Source organism: Hemibagrus wyckioides, linkage group LG03, assembly GCF_019097595.1.
Source record: "Hemibagrus wyckioides isolate EC202008001 linkage group LG03, SWU_Hwy_1.0, whole genome shotgun sequence".
Classification (NCBI taxonomy): Eukaryota; Metazoa; Chordata; class Actinopteri; order Siluriformes; family Bagridae; genus Hemibagrus; species Hemibagrus wyckioides.
The window spans coordinates 2466151-2475741 of NC_080712.1; the positions used below are offsets into that span (position 1 = coordinate 2466151).

The 9591-nt window shown below is 40.6% G+C and overlaps 1 long non-coding RNA gene across 1 annotated transcript; it reads right to left on the bottom strand.

The window, feature by feature from the left end:
- Nucleotides 1-2750: 2750 nt before the first annotated feature.
- On the bottom strand, nucleotides 2751-7764 carry LOC131351317 (uncharacterized). Its single transcript, XR_009204373.1, has 3 exons — nucleotides 7468-7764; nucleotides 7250-7353; nucleotides 2751-2993 (listed from the first exon to the last, which is right to left on the bottom strand). It is a non-coding gene; the product is annotated as an uncharacterized LOC131351317 (long non-coding RNA).
- Between the last annotated feature and the right edge of the window lie 1827 nt (nucleotides 7765-9591).

A 9591-nucleotide genomic window follows, 5' to 3' on the forward strand; every position in this document is an offset into this window, starting at 1 on the left:
CACACACACACACACACACACACACACTGTATTATACTCATACATCAACACCATTTTATTTTGTGTGTGTGTGTGCGTGTGTGTATGAGAGAGAAATAGAGAGAGAGTGAGTTATATCTGTCAGTGTCTAATGACATCAGTGCTTCTAGAAGTGTGTGTGTGTGTGTGTGTTTGACTAGTGTTAGCTAATCTGAATACATACATAAGAACACATGTATATGTGTATGTGAGAGGGGGTGAGTATGGATGTGGTGTGTTTGTGTGATGTGTCTCGGTCTCAGCTGCATTAGCTGTGTGTGTGTGTGTGTGTGTGTGTGTGGGACACATCAACATCTCAATCAATACGCGAGAGTCAATTACAGAGGAAGCGCATGCTTAAGCAAGATCTGATTATTGGGTTCATGTTCAGTCCAGCAAATGGACCGAATCGATGAGGCTCTGTGTGTTTGAGTGTGTGTGTGTGTGTGTGTGTGTCATATATCTCTTTTCCGATGGATGTGAGGGGACAATCACACACACTCAAACACACACACACACACACACATACACACACTCAAACACACACACACACACACACACACACACACTCAAACAAACTGTGAAGGATTTTAATTTCATTTCATATGAAACACACAGAGAGATTAAAACAGATCAAACACATACTCTCAAACACACATCAGAGCAGGGGCGGGTGGAGGGGCGGAGCTTAATTAGTCTGATCTTAAACTCCCTCACAGCTGGATTAATATTTACTCACTAGCTTAGCTAATGTTTCCATGCTAACACAACACATGTACCATTAAAATGGCAAGCTCCGCCCATCAGGATGAAGTGAATTTTAGTAAGTGATGAAGGGAACAACTTCTCCATCTTCTTCTACTCTTTCTTCAAAGAGATGTTAGAATGGAGCATCTGGAGATGTCAGCAGGAGAGAGACGTTTATTTACTAAATGGAGCTGTTTTAATTCATAAATAAGTCACCTTCACAAAACGCATCATTTCCCTATAAAAGCACATCCACAATGGTTTTATTAACAATGACATGTTATTACTTATTAATTAACACCTTATATATTTTTAATTCTCTTTACAGCTGCGCAAGCAAGTTAGTATATATATATATATATATATATATGTGTGTAGGTATGTATGTGTGTATGTGTGTGTGTGTGTGTGTGTAAGAGAGAGAGAGAGGAGAGAGAGAGAGAGAGAGAGAGAAAGTGAGTTATATCTGTCAGTGTCTAATGACATCAGCGCTTCTAGAGGCGTGTGTGTGTAGGTGTGTGTGTTAACTAATCTGAATACATACATAAGAACACATGTACTCTATATGTGTGTGTAAAGAAGGGGTGACAGTCCAGAATCACAGTCCAGAAGGGGTCAGTGAGTAAGAATAAATCTAAATGAATCTGTATTTAAGGTGAGGTTGGAGATATGATGTAGTTAATATCTTCTCAGGATCAGGGTGAAGGTCTGGTGCAGATCTGGCAACCCAGAGTATTGGATGTCACACGGTGCTAAAAGCTCTGCGATGTGTCCTGTAATGAGAATGATAAAATGCTTCTCTGGCTTTCAGAGCAGGACAGAAGCGAGGGCAGTCGTGAGGGACCTGAGGGACGAGCAAGCTGCTTTTAAAGTTATCCAATCTAAAACAATTCAATCTGAAGCCTAATTCCATCAGCAGCCTCGCCGAGAGACACCACTCCGCTCTCTCTGCTTTTACATCATCCCATTTTACTTCCACGTGTAACGTCTCTAATCCACTCTGTACTTAACATCCTCACAGCATCCTACTGCAGCGCTCTCTCACACACACACAGCCTTAGTGTTTGCGTAATGTAGATTTCCAGCTGCTGACAGCGCCGTACTCTGGGGTTAGAGAAATAAACAACTTCAGGAGGACGCAGTGTACAAATCTCATCTGTGTAAATCAATAATTAAGAGAACAGGCTTTTAGCGATGCGGCACTGTTCGCTAATTCTCTCTCTCACACACACACACACACACATTAGGCTAACCCTGTGTGAAGTGAAAATGAGGTAAAAAGAAGAAAAAATCCCTCACACTCAACACTGATCACACTAAACACAGAGGCTGATTAATTTCCCTTGACAGTGCATCCCTGAGTGTTTTATTCCTTTTACACCACAGCAACTAGCTGATTATTTAATGTTTATTCTTCATCAAAGAGCAACACGGAGTCTGTGTACAGTTACATCAGTGGTGTGGAAGGAGTCTCCAGTGTCAGGGCTGTGTAGCAGTCAGAGGTGAAGCTGGAGGTTTCTTCAGGACAGAGGAGTTTTTATGAAACTCATTACATGTGTGTGTGTGTGTGTGTGTGTTCACTGTGAGGAGCTTCAATGAAGAATCCTGGTGAGTAAATTTAAGTTCAAGTTTCGAAAAAAGCCGCAGCAACAATCAGAAAAAACCCTGCATGAGATCCTGGAGAGTCTGAATAAGAAGTGAGAATAAAGTGTTCATAAAGAAGTAAAGATTTCTGCAGTAAAGCAGCGCTGCAGTGAACTACACACACGCAGGAGTGTGTGTGTGTGTGTGATCGTATTTATTTATTTCCTCTGCTGAACAATTAAAGTTCCAAAAGAAAGACACAATAAAGAAAAGAGGAAGAGACGTGAGCAGAGGAAAATGTGAGGAGTTGGGGGGAAAGAAATAAAAAATCAAATCAATAACCAAGTATGGGGTTTTTCATTTATTTATTTCTTTATTTTATTTTCGTCTCGTAAGCTGCCAAACATCACCAGTGAAAACCCCAACGCTGCCAGAGGCTGAATCATAGAAATATCGATGTGATTATGTAAAAGCTCCAGCCAGACGTGCTGACATCTTCTCACCTAAAATCCCTCCTGCAAAAACACAGCGACGGACGAATGAAATGCCGTCCTGCATGAAGCGTCTCAGCTCCTCCACTCTCTCATCTGGGTTACTGATACAGCTCTGAGTCCAGGACGAGGAGAGAACGCAGGAGACCTTACCTGAGGGAGAGAGAGAGAGAGAGAGAGATGGAAAGAGAGAGATATGGAGAAGGTTAGTGCCCTGATCTGTGGAGCCCTCTTCTGGAGCGACACATTTAATCTGTCCATCATCAGAGAACTGACAAAGAAGATAGATAGAAAAAGAAGGAATGTGGGCAGAAGAGATAAGAAACAGGGCAAAGAAAACAAGAGAGGAGAAAATAGAGTGATGAGAAAAGGATGAGTGTGAGGAGCTCAGGCAGCCTCTAACTCATCCACTCATCCCTCGTTCAGTCATTCAGCTGATTTAATGCAGTGTAAAAATCTCTCGGTCTCCTTCTCTCTCTCTCTCTCTCTCTCTCTCTCACACACACACACACAGTAAGTGAGAGAGCAGTGAGCGGATGAGTGTGTGTAAGTCTGCAGTCAGGTCTGAGCAAAGAAAAAAAAACTGGTGGAAACAAAAACAGATGAAAAGGTGGAGAGACAAAAAGTGTGAGGATTAAAAATGGAGAGGGAAGGATAAACAGATAGAAGATGAGTTGGTGTGAAAGATCTGAATCTAAAGAAAAAGTGATGAGAGAATGAGGGGGTAAAGGTAGATATAGTGGAGTGAAGAATAAAGACAAAAATGGATAGATGAAGAAAAAGAATAATGGTAAAGAGATGAAGAAAAAAGAATGGAAGCTGAAGAAAATATAAAACAAGAGAGATGGAGAGTGAGAGAGAGACCAATAAACAGAGAGATAAACAAAGGTAGAGGGATGAGATATAATAGTGTGTGCAGGTATAGTGTGTGTAATCCCACACTAATCCCATACCCACCTCACACTAAACACATACTAATCCCACATTAAACACACACTAATCCCACACTCACCCCACACTAAACAAACACTCACCCCACACTAAACACGCACTAATCCCACACTAAATACACACTAATCCCACACTCAACACACATGAATCCGACACTCAAAACGCACTAATCCCACACTCAACACACACTAATTCCACAATAATCCCACACTAAATACACACTAATCCTACACTGAACACACACTAAACACACACTAATCCCACACTGAACACACACTAAACACACACTAATCCCACACTGAACACACGCTAAACACACTAATCCCACACTAAATACACACTAATCCCACACTAAACACACGCTAATCCCACACTAAACACACGCTAATCCCACACTAAATACACACTAATCCCACACTGAATACACACTAATCCCACATTAAACACACAATCATCCCACACTAAACACAGACTAACCCCACACTAAACACACTCATTCCATAATAATCTCACACTAAACAAACAAAATTCCCACTCCAAATACACACTAAACACAATAATTACACACCAATCCCACACATGACACAGGAGCCATCCAACATCCCTGAGGTGAGAAACACACACAGCAGTGACACACACATCTTCATCAACACACACTCTGCATCTCTCACAAGCCTGTCTCTGCTGAATAACCACACAAGCTCTTCATTTAAAACCATCCTGATTATGACTTCACAATATCACACACACACACACACACAGTGTGTGTGTGTTTCATCATCTTATTAAGTGCTAATAAGTGGAAGATGTTAATTATCCAGTTCTTATGAATCTGCTCATTACTCTAATGCCAATTATTTCATTATGCAAATATATAGTTTTGTAATCGGTGAGGCTTTACATTTCTGATTACTCCAATTTGGATTGAATTTTTATTGATGTAAAACACACACACACACACACACAAATTATAACAAGCTTATTCAAAAGAATATTACATGAAAACTAATCACAAATGTTTGTTTGAAATTGAAACTGATCAAAAGTCTCACACAAAGCAGAATAGCTAGCAGAGTAGCACTAATGTTGCTATAGCAGTACCATGCTAGTGAATTAGTAATTAGCATATAAAATCTGTGCAAAGTTAGCAACATTGTGAGACGATATAGACATATCTTCATCAGTTTAATTTTAAACAGGAAGTACAGCTACATCATCTCACAAGCATATGAAATCAGCGCACACTCAGCTATCAAAGCAACGCTAAACACAAGGAGTACAACGCAGGGCCATGATCACAATCTGGATTTAAATCTGAAGTGGGTGTGGCCTAAACCTGAAGTGGGAGTGGTCTACACCACTTTATTTACTTTTAATACAGATGTTTGTGTATCTGGATGATATATTCGTATCCAGCGTACACCCTTAATGAACACATCCATAATGTTTTCTAAATTTTAAGATAAAAAAACACCAGCTCAACAGAGAACTAGCTATTAGCATGTAAGATTAGCGTGTTAGCTCCACCTTTTATATAGCACTTTTAGCGCAGAGTGAAGTGTACATGTTAGACTAATCACTAAAAGTCCTCTTAGAAGTGAGCTGTGGTTAAACACCGAAACTCCTCAAAACCGCAATCATCACCTCCATGACAGATTAATACTTTTGTACGAGTGAAGAATCGATAAAGGAGGCGTGGCCTGACCATGAAACAGTGAAGGATGAAGATGATGGACAGATCAAAACACCAAACACACACCGTGTTCATTTATCACTAACACACAGAGAGAGAGAGAGAGAGAGAGACAGACAGACAGACAGACAGACAAAGAGAAAGACAGAGAGAGAGAGAGAGAGAGAGAGAGAGAGACTACGAGAGAGAGAGAGAGAGACAGACAGACAGAGAGACTGAGACTTTATCTTAAGTTGCTCTTGCTCTCTCTCTGTCTCTCTCTCTCTCTCTTTTTAACACTAATGTGGTTGAAGGTCCCAGTGGAACTGCATTACCCACGATGCCATCTATCTCATTGAATCAGCGCGAGTTTGCAGCGTGTGTGAGTCGCAGTTAAATGACGTTAGCGATGCTGTTAGCGTGTAATGAACTTCACTGAGCAGGAAACGTGAGCGCTGGACCTTCACTCTGGGTCACACGGCCACTTACACTCCAAAACCAGATTAAATAAAGAGTCTTGTGTGTGTGTGTGTGTGTGTGTGTGTGTGTGTAAAAAGACACAGCTGAAGTCTTACAGAGGACAGAAGGACACTTAACACACACTTTTTATCTAAACAACATATATAAGTAATAATTCAGTCTGACTTTATATTTAGCTTTCTTGGCTATACCCTGTTAGCTTAAACAGCTAATTAGCGATTAGCATGAGAGATGGGCGCTCTAAATCAGGACACAGGATAAAATTAATCCTGACTTTGTACACTACATAGTGCAGTGTCATCTCCTAGTTAGCAACCTTAGCTGAGCAACTAAACTGAGATTAGCATATGAGATTAGCTGTTTTCATTAATACACAAAAATGCTCAGTTATCTTAAAAAAAAAAAACTAGACCTAACATGTTATAGATAATTTAGCCTAGCTTTTATGCTAAAATTGTAAACTTGGCCTAGTCTCCAAGCTAAACGTTACACTAGCCAAACCGCTAATTAGTGATTAGCTAACCCTAACCCTAACCTCATTACATACTCAGCTAAAGCCAGACAGAAAACACAGCGATGCTAAATGCATGTAGTACTGATCAGGACAGCGTAGATAAATCTGAGCCTAGCTTTAAAGCCTTCTTAGCCTTCTAGGTAATAGTCTGCTTGCTAAGCAGCTAATTAGCGATTAGCATATCAGATCAGCACTTTACACAATGCTGAACTTATCTAAACAACATAGCCTTAAAATGCTTTAAATATTACATTCTAATGTCTTTACTAAACTCTACATGAAGCCTAGACCTCTGAGCTGAAGATTCTGCTGGCTACAACGCTGATTAGCGAGTGTATAAAGTGAAATTAGCACATTTTATACAAATTTGCAGACAGAAGACTGAGAGAGAGAGAGAGAGAGAGAGAGAGAGAGAGAGGACATGGAAGACACAGAAGACAGAAAGGACACAGAGGACAGAAAGGAAACAGAGGACAGAGAGGACACAGATTACAAAGAGGACAGAGGACACAGATGACAGAGGACACGGAGATCCTGGTGTAAAAATGGATAATAATCAAGAATAAATTGTTTTCTAAATCTCTGAGGAGAAAAGATGAGTGTGAGAAAGAGCAGCAGTGATGAAAGTAAAAACACTCTCTCTCTCTCTCTCTCTCTCTCTCTCTCTCAGGTAGGAAAATCACAAATCAGTGAGTAAGCTCGGGGCTTAAAGCCGCTTGATCCTCAGGCCTGGTGAAGAGCGGCACTCGTAACGAGGGTTTAATATTTGAAGGATCTTAAATCCCGACATACTTTTGTCATAAGGTCTCGGAATAAATCCCTGGCGTCCGTTTCCGCTGATCTGCTCCAGAAAATATGAGGTTCAATGAAGGTGCAGGGAACGCTCACTTGCGCACCTTCACAAAGGAAAAAACAAGCAAACTGCTTTATTTTTTTGTTTAAGCCAGTCCTTCTCGTATAAAGGAAATAAAAAGGCACTGTACGCACAGCTATAAACTCAGGATAATGACCTTAAGATGCCAAAGCAATATTCTTTCCTGCCTTTTTAATTGCGGTTGCGTTCTCCCCCGCGCCGTTTCATGTTGTGGGGTTCGAGTTTTGTTGCGTTTTTTTTCCTGGTGCAGCTGCGAGGGAAGGGACGGTTTCCTCGGGCGAAGGAGTCGAGAGCGCTTTTTCGCCGAGGACTTGGATTCATTAACCGCACGAGCAGCACAAAAACATTACCTTAAATGGCAAAGCCACGATCTGGCGAAGAACCTCGACGCCTTGTTTCAATTAAATCGCAGGTATGCGCCGTGCACAGCGTCTTTATTGATAGAAAAGAGAGAGAGAGAGAGAGAGAGAGAGAGAAATCCAATCTGCTTTGAAGCAGAAATTCTCCCATGGTGTCACAGTAAAACGAGTGAGAGAAAGATGTCTTGGCACACGGACACACGTGCGCTAATAACCTCCATGTAAGCGTGACGTGTCTACATGGGAATTACGGGACATGCTCCTTTTAAACTCCAAACCCGTCTGCTTCTCATTTGTCAGGAGTATTACAGCGTTAGCGGAGATTACTCAGGATTAGCGCTGTCACTCCCTGTACGCTGTAGCATTAGCCTCTTATCCTCATGTTTCTCTCTCACACACCTGATCCTCTGTGCTAAATCCACACCTAAGCTAGCCTGCTAGTCAACCTGGCTACTGATTTACTTACACAATAATATCTTTTACCTCCTGTTAACTTATTAGCACACTAACAATCCCGGCTCCTGGGCTTTGACTCTACAGTAAAATAATTTACTTCACGTTAGCAGCCGGAACACCGGGTTTAATTACGAAACTGATGTGATGTACATCGGCTAGTAAACTCCGCTCCTTACCCTTACATTAGTGTCGTGATAAATAAACAGCTAAATAAATAAAACTAGCAGCTAAGCCACTTGTTCCCTTCATACAATAAACCCGTCAGCTAGCTTTAATTACACTGTGAAATATTTTAGCCAGCATGCTAGCAAACCTCACTACTACAGATAACAAAATAACACAAACCATCAGCTGGACCACACAACACCACAGGATTATGGGTAATTGCGCATGTTAGCAAACATGGCTAGTGTTTTATTGAAAGATTAATTATCACGTTAGCTCTGACACTGGAGACTCCTTCCAGAAATACTGCAAACATTTACATTTAAATTCAGTTCTATCCACCAGAAACAGAAAGGAAGCAAATGATAAAGACAGAGAATGGAAAAAAAATCTCATTACTACAAGAAAAAAATTGTTTACAAGAGAAAGTGATTCAGTAGAACAAGTCGTTACCAGAAACAAAAAAAACAAACAAACGTCTTAATGTTGTGAGAATAATTTATTTATTTAATTAGAAAATTATTGAGTCAGAAAAATTCTAAATTATAAAAATTATAAATGATTTAATTAGAAAAAAAAAATCAGTAGAGCAATGACTCGTTACCAGAAGAAAGACAGAGGAGTATGAGGGAAAGAAAGAAAGAAAGAAAGAAAGAAAGAAAGAAAGAGTTAAAGATGGAAACACAGACAGAGAGAGAGAGAGAGAGAGAGAGAGATGTATAGTTGAAGCTGTAGGCCACAGTATTTTTGTGAAAGTGATAAACTGTGCTCTTTCACAGATCTCTGCTGTATTAAGCCGCGCCCCTTTTTGTTTGACGGACAGCTCAGATCCTTCTAGCTCTGATGAAGCAGATCTGATAAAAATGTAAGAATTTTTTTTTGTTTTTCTGTGATTAAAATGTAAAGCAGAAATCCGCTATATACAACGCACTACAGGAGGGTTAGCACTGCTGCTAGCCATTACTTCTCTAAGGATATTAAAGTGTGTGTGTGTGTGTGTGTTTCTCAAAAAGTGCTGGACCAAGCACATGCCGTCTCCCTTTTTCCATTAGGAGCCATTTCCCCGTCCACCCTCGACCGGTGACAAAGTGATCCTCCACGTCTTCATTTTCTGCTGATCTGTAAAAGGAAGTGTGTGTGTGTGTATGTGTGTGTGTGTGTGTGTGTGTGACTGTCATCTGTTTCCAGTGAAGCCTAATTGCCACCAACTGTCAATAGGTGCATTTGGACCATTTTCAGGCGTACATTATTTATTGGGAGAAAAATATTGTATTGATCGG